This window comes from Mandrillus leucophaeus, unplaced genomic scaffold (assembly GCF_000951045.1).
Source record: "Mandrillus leucophaeus isolate KB7577 unplaced genomic scaffold, Mleu.le_1.0 Scaffold93, whole genome shotgun sequence".
NCBI classification, from domain to species: Eukaryota; Metazoa; Chordata; class Mammalia; order Primates; family Cercopithecidae; genus Mandrillus; species Mandrillus leucophaeus.
In genome coordinates, this window is record NW_012110141.1 from 1,291,522 (window position 1) to 1,301,861 (window position 10,340).

The following is a 10,340-nucleotide window of genomic DNA, read 5'->3' on the forward strand; positions in this document are numbered from 1 at the left end:
CACCCTCCCATCACTGCCTCTTCAGACCCTTTCCTGATCTCCTTTGCCAACAATGTTCCTTGACCTGAACTCTCACAGCCCATCTTTTGTACCTTCTCCTGGGATCTGTGATACAAGGTATAAGATGATGTGGATGATGGTTTTAGACTCCCTTGTAGATGGTAAATATTTTGAGGGCATCAAACAGTTCTGATCAATCTTGTTTCTCTTACCAAATCTACTAGAGTGCTTTTGTATGTGTTAGCCACTTAAAATCTGTTCACTGACCAAAGCAGAAAATTTGGATTAAATAATACTTTGTAATTAATGTATACAGATATGTCAATGAGAAGAGTCAAACTCTGTAAAAAAAGAGGTTTACTCTGAGTCAAGTATGAATGACCAAGGCCAAAAGCACAATCTCACAAGGTCCTGAGAACATGTGCCCAAGGTGGCTGGGTTACAGCTTAATTTTATACATTTTAGGGGACTAGAAGTTACAGGCAAACACAAATCAATACATGTAAGGTGTACAGTGGTTTAGTCTAGAAAGGTGGTAGAACTCAAATGAGGGTGGGGCTTCCAGGTCTCAGGTAGATTCAAAGATACTCTGATTGGCAACTGGTTGAAAAAGTTAACTCATTATCTAAAGGCCTAGGAATCAAGAGAAAGGAGTGTGTGGGTTAAGATAAGGGGTTGTGAAGACCAGGGTTCTTATTATGTAGATGAAGCCTGCTACCTGGAGGCTTCATCTACACAGATGGTAAATGTCTCTTATCAGATCTAAATAGGTACCAGACTCTTAATCTCTCCTGGATCAGGAAAAGACCTGGACAGGTAAAGGGATTCTCTACATAACGTAGATATTCCCCACAAGAGACAACCTTTGCAGGGCCATTTCAAAACACATCAAAGAGGCCAGGAGTGGTGGCTCACGCCTGTAATCCCAGCACTTTGGGAGGCCAAGGCAGGTGGATCACCTGAGGTCAGGAATTTGAGACCAGCCTGGTCAACATGGTAAAACCCTGTCTCTACTAAAAATACAAACATTAGCTAGGTATGGTGGTGGGTGCCTGCAATCCCAGCTACTTGGGAGGCTGAGGCAGGAAAATGGCTTGAACCCGGGAGGCAGAGGTTGTAGTGCCGAGATTGTGCCATTGCACTCCAGCCTGGGTGACAGAGTGAGACTCCATCTCAAAAAACAAAACAAAACAAGACAAAATACATCGAAGAAATACATTTCAGGGTAAAATACTTCAATTTCTTTTAGGGTCTGCTATTTGTTATGTGACACTATACTAGAGTCAGGTTGGAATTTGTTATCTTATTGCTATAAAGAGTCTGTTTTGTCACTCCTAAGATTTCTGTTTTAATGTTAATGCTGGTTACTTGTGCCTGAATTCCAAAGGGAGGAGGGTATAATGAGGCATGTTTGACACCTCCTTCCCATCATGGCCTGAACTAGTTTTTCAGGTTTACTATAGAATCCCCTGGCCCTATTCAGTTGGTTAGGGGGCTTAGAAGTTTATTTTTGGTTTATAGGTATATCACAGAATTTTCAACGTGGGCGATGTGCAAAAATGTTTGTAATATATGGTTAATTGAAAACAGCAGATAATACAATTCCATGTATTGTGTGATCCTATTAAAATACATTCTCACACACACACACACAAAGTTATCTGAAAGACTCCGTGCTAAATGAAACAGCTATGGTAGTTTTAATTTTTCCCTGGAATAGGCTGGGCGCAATGGCTCATGCCTGTAATTCCAGCACTTTGGGAGGCTGAGGCAGGTAGATTACTTGAGGTCAGGAGTTTGAGACCAGCCTGGCCAACATGGTGAAACTCCATCTCTACAAAAATACAAAAATTAGCTGGGCATGGTAGTGAGTGCCTGTAATCCCAGCTACTCGGGAGGCTGAGGCAGGAGAATCACTTGAACCCGGGAGGTGGAGGTTGCAGTGAGCCAAGATTGTGCCACTGTACTCCAGCCTGGGTGACAGAGCAAGACTCTGTCTCACCACAAAAAAAAAAAAAAAAAAAAAAAAAAAAAAAAAAAAAATTCTCTGGATTTGCCATTTTTTCTGTAGTGAATATGGGTTAACTGTGTTCAAAATCACTTTTAAAAATGAAAAGTTATTTGACTTAATTGTCTAAAAATTTTATCCTAAGGACGTAGAAAAAGATACAGAAGGCTACTGTTTCTATGTTTAAAACAGTAAAAAGAGGCAGACAGTCTGCCTATAAGCAACTAGCACATAAGCACTGGTATATTCATACAAAGGAATTCTATACAGCCATTACAAATCTTTATGTAGGAGAATATTAACATAGAAAGATGAATATGGTGTGTATTAAAAATAGGCCATACAATAGTATGGAGAAAATAAACCTACTTTGGTAAATACTTTTATTTTTTTTTTTTTTATTGAGAGAGAGTCTTGTGCTGTTGCCCAGGCTAAAGTGCAGTGGTGTGATCTCGGCTCACTGCAACCTCTGCCTTCTTGGTTCAAAAGATTCTTGTGCCTCAGCCTCCCGAGTAGCTGGCATTACAGGTACCTGCCATCATGCCTGGCTAATTTTTGTATTTTTAGTAGAGATGGGGTTTCACCATGTTGGACAGGCTGGTCTTGAACTTGTGACCTCAGGTGATCTGCCTGCTTTGGCCTCCCAAAGTGCTGGGATTATAGGCATGAGTCACCACGCCTGGCCTTATTTTTAATTTTTGTCTCAGTTCAGGTTGTTGTCTTTCAAGACGGAGTCTTACTCTATTGCCAGGCTACAGTGCAGAGGCGCGATCTCAGCTCACTGCAACCTGCACCTTCCAGGTTTAAGCAGTTCTCCTGCCTCAGCCTCCCGAGTAGCTGGGGCTACAGGCACATGCCACCATGCCTGGCTAATTTTTGTGTTTTTAGTAGATTCAGTTTCACCATGTTGGCCAGGTTGGACTCGAACTCCTGACCTCAGGTGATCCACTTGACTCGGCCTCCCAAAGTGCTGGGGTTACAGGCGTGAGCCGCTGTGCCCAGCCTCTCAGTTCAAGTTTAATGGAAACTAGAAAAGATCACTAGGCTGATTCCCTCTTATGATACATAACACAAATCAGCATCTACAACACAGCTCAGGCCATTCTCACCAAGGGAAGAAAGGCTGGCCTCTCCACCCCTTGTAGGAAAGGCCTGCTTTGTAACACACCAGAATTCATCTGAATCTGAAGTCTTAAGTTTTACTCATGGGAAACAAATATACAAAAGAGGTTTTGTTCTCATTGCTGCCTACTGGCATTAGTAAATAATTATATTTACATATATATGTATTAGAAAAATCATGGAAGGATATACAGGAAAACTGCTTTGCTAAGGCTACTATAACTTTTTTCTTTTTGTCTCTAATATTTCCTAAATTATACTTTATAAACATAAATTACAAACAAAAATTAAACATTTAAATCTACTCACAATGTCAGGTGATTACAACTTTATCCCTTTCAAAGTAAAGCTCTGAAATCTCTTAGATTCTTAGAAGAAAAGCAGTTTAAGTGTTGACTGTATTTTGAGGCAATTTGAAGAAAAAGAACTAATAACAAGCCCTAAAACTGCTCTGAGGTCTACTCTTCGTAAGAATCACCTGTGACGTTGGCTAAAATGCAGATTCTCAGGCACACGGTGCCAGAAGATCATTCTGTAGTTCTGGGATGGGGGCCGAGTGACGGTATTTCTGACATTCCCACCACCTACAAGAATCACTGATGCAGGCGGCCCACTTTGAAAACTGGTTTAAAACAATGACGCTATAATGAAAGAGAGTTGGCAAAAAATTTAAAGTGAGGCATTAGAGATCACCTAAATTTTGTTGTTGTTGTTTTTTTTTGTTTGTTTTGAGACTGAATCTTGTTCTGTCGCCCAGGCTAGAGTGAGTGCTGTGGTGCAGTGCAGTCTCGGCTCACTGCAACCTCTGCCTCCCGGGTTCAAGCGATTCTCCTGCCTCAACCTCCCAAGTAGCTGGGGCTACAGGTGCGCGCAACTGTGCCTGGCCAATTTTTGTATTTTTAGTAGAGACTGAGTTTTACCATTTTGGTTAGCCTGGCCTCAAATTTCTGACCTCAAGGGATATCATCTAAATTTTAATTCTCATACTTCCAGCTAAGGATTCTGAAGGCCAGCTAGGTTCAGTGACTTGCCCCAGGCCACAGAGTTGAACTAGAACTCACGTTTCCTAATTCTGTGAACAGTCCCTTGTCCACATATCAACAGCACAATTCTTTCTCCTTTAGCTGTGGGACGTGGGGGCTACCTGGACGATTCCTTTACAAATCCAACTTCCTCAACACACACACACAATACTGAATTCAGTGGTCCAAACAATGTTTATCGCCATGTAACCTGATGTCCCCTATATGTCCCCTAACTGCAAATATGAAAAGCCTAACTTACCTTTGACTTATTTTAAGCAAAGTAAATAAAGCAGGACATTTATCTTCATTTTTCCTTCTCCAAGTCCATTCATCATTACTTAGAAAATATTGCAGTGGCCTCCAAAAAGTCTCACTAGTTAATCAGAGTGACAGAACACTTTTTTTTTTTTTTTTTTGAGATTGAGTCTTGCTCTGTTGCCCAGCCTGGAATGCAGTGGCGTGATCTCCGCTCACTGCAACCTCCACCTTCTGGGTTCAAGTGACTTTCCTGCTTCAGCCTCCTGAGTACCTGGGATTACAAGCGCTCGCCACCACACCCAGCTATTTTTTGTATTTTTAGTAGAGATGGGATTTTACCATGTTGGCCAGGCTGGTCACGAACTCCTACCTCGGCCTCCCAAAGTTCTGGGATTACAGGCATGAGCCACGGCACCTGGCTGCCAGAACACTCTTTTTAGAGAAACGCTTGTACGAAGCATTTTCCTCTTCAAGAACCAACAATGACTTTTTAAATGCAAATACATGATAGTTTTGACCATTATTGAAACCATAAACATGAAAAAAGTAGATACTAGTTTAATAAACTCCTGTGTTCCCATTACTAGCTTCAACAATGATTAGAAGATATCTGGTTTCTCTGATAACTCCCTCTGCCCACTCACACTGGATTATTTTGAAGCAACAGCTAGAGATTCTATCATTTTCATCCATAAATATTTCAGTATATGTCCCTAAAAGAACAAACTCTAAAAAATGCAAACCATCGAGGCTAAAACTATCAAACCTTAAAGATAATTCTTTATGATTATCACATAATCCAGTCAGTAATCAAATTTCTTCAGTCTTTTCTTTGATATGGCATCTCACTCTGTCAGCCAGGCTGGACTGCAGTGGTGTGAGCTCACTGCAACCTCTGCCTCCCAGGCTCAAGCAATCCTTCCACCTCAGCCCCTGCTCCAAGTAGCTGGGACCACAGACGTGCACCACCACGTCTGGCTAATTTTTTTTTTTTTTATATATATTTTTTAGTAGAGATGGGTTTCACTATGTTGCCCAGGCTGGTCTTGAACTGCTGGGTTCACGCTATCTGCCCACCTGGGCCTCTGAAAGTACTGGAATTACAGGCATGAGCTAGTGTGCCGAACCTCCAATAGTCTCTTAAAAATTTCTTTTATAGGGTGTTTGCATCAGAATCCCAGTCATGTGTTTCCATTGGCTGCTATTAAAGTCTTTTAATCCATAAGTTATCTTTGTTTAAATACAACTTAAAATTAAAAAAAAAAATTCAAATGCGATTTATAGACAATAAAATGCACAGAATTAATTAATTACAGACAGGGTCTCACACTGTCGCCCAGGCTAGAGTGCAATGGAATGTGATCATAGCTAACTGCAGCCCTGAACTCTCGGGCTCCAGCAATCCTCCCACCTTGGCCTCTGGAGTAGCTAGGACCACAGGACCCAGGTGCATGCCACCATGCCCCATGAAAATGCACAGATTTTAAGTGTAAGTCAGATGGAACTTGGTAAATGTATATGCCTGTGTAACCACCTCTGTAACAGAGATACAGAACATTTCTAACAACCTGGTAAGCCTTGCCTCCCACCCCTTCCAGATAGTGTCACCCAGTGATACCCGGTGCTATAATTTTTCTCACCACAGCTTACTTTTGTAAACCAGGGCTTTTTAAAGCTTCTCCAATCAAGGTCCACTTCCTCGTGCAGGCATCCAAGGGTCAATGTGGAAGGTTTCATCTTGCCTGTGGGAATTTTACCTCTCAACTACTCCTCCACTCTGTCCTTTCTGTTCAGAGTGGTCCCGTGACTTAATTACGAGTGGGGAGTAATTAGATCGTCCTACAGGTCTGGAAATTCACCATCCTTCACCAGCTGAATTCGACTCATACTCTTTTCAAGGCTTGGCCCAAATTCTATCTTCTCTAGTCTTTCTTCTATGATACCATTCCAACCATTCCACAGAGATCTTTTTCCCCCATCATTGTCCTGTAACACTTACTATCCAGACTAAAATATGCCCTGTCTCCTCGATGAGACAGTCAGCATCTTGAGTTCCTCCATGCTACATTCTTATTTGGTGTCCTGTCCAGTGCTTAGAACAGTGCTGGACCATTGAGAGCCTTTAATAAGTGTCCATGTAATTCAACTGAAGGTCATGAGGATTCTACTGAGGCTAACTGGTAAGGCAAAGAACCTCATTAAATTCCAAACTGGCTCTCATTTGTCAGGTCAGAGGGAACTGGTCTCCTATATTGCCAGAAAACGTTCTTTGGATGGTGTTGAAACTCTGGCTGGTCTTGAGTGGCCTATAAACAACTCTCTGAACTTGATAAGCACCCATTTGTAGTTATAGGCACCACATGCATCAACATAAGACTGACAAATGACTGCTGTGTTTGAGCAAAACAAAGAAAATGTGCAGCCAGGAAAACCAAAGAATAAAGGAGGCCAACAAACAAAATTCAACAGTTTCAACCCTAGCTACCCTTTAGAATCACCTGAATTGAGGGTGGGACTTTAAAAAATGTAGATACAATAAACTATCTGGGTGGGTCCAGGTATGAGAGAGAGAGAGAACATATATTTGCAGTTGAAGTAGAACTCCATCTCAAAAAAATAAAAAAATAAAATAGAATTCAGGGGCCTTCCATAATTCTAACCTTGTGGGCTTTCATTAGTTTTACAAAGGCAGTTTAGTCTTGGGAAGGGCTATTATCATCCTTGCTTTAAGGTTAAACTATAAACCAAATTCCGCCCACAGCGTGGCCTGTGCCTAGGAATGAACAAGGACAGCTTGGAGGTCAGAGGTAAGACGGAGTCAGCTATGTCAGGTTTCTTTTACTGTCATGATTTTGGAAAGGCAGTTTCAATGCCCCCACCCCCTTGGGTTTCAGTACACCTCAATCCTGAGGTGTGAGCTATGGAGAAGGGAAAGGCTGATGACAGCTCTAATTCCTTCTTGCTTATGGGACACGGCTGGGGAAGGGGTTGCCCCCAAGGTAAGAGGAGTGAAACCGTCTTTAAGTTGACTGTATGCATTCACTGGTGTCTGGCTGCGGTCATTCTTATCCACAGTTTTAGTACAGCACGTAAGTGAACAGCAGACTGTAAGATTAATGATAAGCCCTACCATAAGGAGTGAAAGTCCTAGCTTCAGGAGTCCCTGTAGAACCAACCCGAAGCCTTGAGGGACCCAGGTAAATGACCCTGAGAACCAATCAATTATTGGGTTATCAGCAGATAACCGTGTCCAAAAAAAGGGACAAGGCTGGAATCTAACAAAAGGGGTACTACAGTTTTTCTGAAACATAATTTTTCTCTCTCTGGTTTTCTATTTCTACCAAAGACCAATCATAGTAGGACCAATTTATTTCCAAAATAAGTTTTAGTTTTATTATGCTTGGGCTAATTATTTGCATAAAGTGCAGCAAGAATAAGTATTTGCCATATACCCCCCGCCCCCCTTTTTTTTTTACATTGACTTTGCTGAAATTTTTCATAAGGAATCTCAGATTAGACCTTATAAAAACCTTTTGAGCCCAGCCAAGGATTTATTTGTGCCTGCAGATACCTATATAAATTAGGTGACTTCCTCTTTTCCTAAGGGCCCAAAATAACTTGGGGCTCCTGAGCTTCTCAGAAAGTGACACTCTTTACTTACCACAGGTTAGGAACCCTGTAAAGGACAAGGTATGACGTCAGTTTTTCCAAGGGGCTTTCACTGGCTCTAAAGGTCAACTTCAGTTCCCCAAAGTAGTCCGTAAACATGCTATTCCAGTCAAAGCCTTGGGAATATAACCAGTGTCTCCAATTGCAGGCATCAGTATTTTTAAACGTCTCCCTAGGTGATTCTATTGTGCAGCCAGGATTGAGAGCCACTGAATTAAATTAACCAATATAAAAGTTGACTACTGAAAATAAGAGTTTGGACTTCCCTCTAGTTTCAACCCATCAACTTGGATCCATGTGAATTCTTAGGAATTGCTGGTGGTTTAATTAACAGCTCTGGGCCACTAATAGTAGATGTTCATGCTAAACAGACAGTAAATGCTACCTGAACAATAGGGATAAAAACAGGAGTATTTACGGGCTGGGAGTGGCTCACACCTGTTATCCCAGTACTTTGAGGGGCTGAGGCAGGAGGATGGTTTGAGGTTGGGAGATTGAGGCTGCACTCCAACCTGGGTGACAGAAAGAAACCCCGTCTCTATGGAAAAACAAAAAACAGGCTGGGTGCATTGGCTTACGCCTGTAATCCCAGCACTTAGTGAGGCTGAAGTAGGTTAACTGCTTGAGCCCAGGAGCTGCAGACGAGCCTGAGCAACATAGTGAGATCCCCTGTCTAACGAAAAACAAAACAAAACAAAACAAAACAAAACAAAAAACAGCTGGGCATGGAGGTAAGTGCCTGTAGTCCTAGCTACTGGGAGGTTCATGTGTGAGGATAGCTTGAGCTTGGCAGTTAGGGGCTATGGTGAACTATGACTGCACCACTGCACTCCAGCCTGGGAGACAGAGTGAGACCTTGTCTCAACAAAACAAAACAAAACAACATGTGGAGTAATTACAAAACACCTTCAGAATTCTGGCACTCTGGTCTAGATGCTCAAAATTCCCACCGGGTGGCAATGGTTTTCACAGGCGCAACTGGGAAGTTAATGAACAGCAGAGTGGGCAACTGTGAAGTCTTCTGTCATTAACTCAAACTTATTGGCCATAAACACCAATAAAGCATGAGCCTCATTTTACGACTTGGTCAGACTAGTGATCACTAAAGGACAAAAAGTGACAGAAATCTCAGTGTTCTGGAAAATAAGAGGAACACCTTCGATGTATTAATTATCATTCCAAAGTGCACTTAGCTTTTATAATTATCCATATATTAAATTCTAAGGCAAATGAGATGACTATAATGAAAAACAAGTCACTTAAAATGAAAACTTTATGTCCTTGACTTTAGGAATGTTAAAAGCAAACTGTTTTACAAGAAAAATAATTCAATGAAACTAGAGCTGGGAGGTGGGAGGGTCACTTGAGCCCTGAGCCCAGAAGTTGGGGGCTGCAGTGAGCCCCGATCATGCCACTGCACTCTAGCCTGGGTGACAAAGCAAGACTCCATCTCTTAAAAAAAACAAACAAACAAACAAACAAAAAAAAAACCACCCAAAACTAGAGCTGAACGGGTTTTAAAGAGATCACTTCTCCAGTTTTCTGTGTAACATTTATCTGTCCAGAATGGGTATTAGTTATTGGTATATAGCAATGGGCTTCCAAATTCATTAGAAAATTGATTTAAAAATACATATTAAAATGGATTTTAAAAGTTGCTCTGTTCATCTATTCCAACTGTTCTGGTATGCTGATCTATATTTGTATTGATAGTGCCAAGTGCTTTCTGAAAACTCAAAAAAGAAGAGTGTAGCCAGCTAATTAACCATGTTGCTGTGCCAAATTTTCAGCTTGACATTCTGATTTAATTTTTAAAGAACATCTAAACTTACTTGTTGAGAACAGGTAGGACTGAAATTTCCAATTCATTATGGAATCCTTTCAAATATTCAGGTTAATTTCCCAAAGTATGACTAAAAATTCAAAGGGATCTGAAATAATGTTTGTTTTTCTTTAAGAAAAAGGGTTTGAGGCTAGGCGTGGTGGCTCATGTCTGTAATCCCAGCACTTTGGGAGGCCGAGGCGGGTGGATCAGGACGGTCAGGACATCGAGACCAGCCTGGCCAACAAGGTGAAACCCCGTCTCTACTAAAAATAATAATAATAAAAAAAATTAGCCGGGAGTGGTGGCGCGTGCCTGTAATCCCAGCTACTCAGGAGGCTGAGGCAGGAAAATCACTTGAACCTGGGAGGCAGAGGTTGCAGTGAGCCAAGACTATGCCACTTTCACTCCAGCCTGGGTGACAGAACAAGACTCC

The 10,340-nt window shown here is 41.7% G+C and overlaps 1 protein-coding gene across 4 annotated transcripts in view; it reads right to left on the reverse strand.

Moving 5' to 3' along the window:
• The window catches only part of KANK1 (KN motif and ankyrin repeat domains 1), a 257,723-nt gene that overhangs the window by 16,427 nt on the left and 230,956 nt on the right, over positions 1–10,340 (reverse strand). The gene's annotated exons all lie outside the window — the stretch shown is intronic.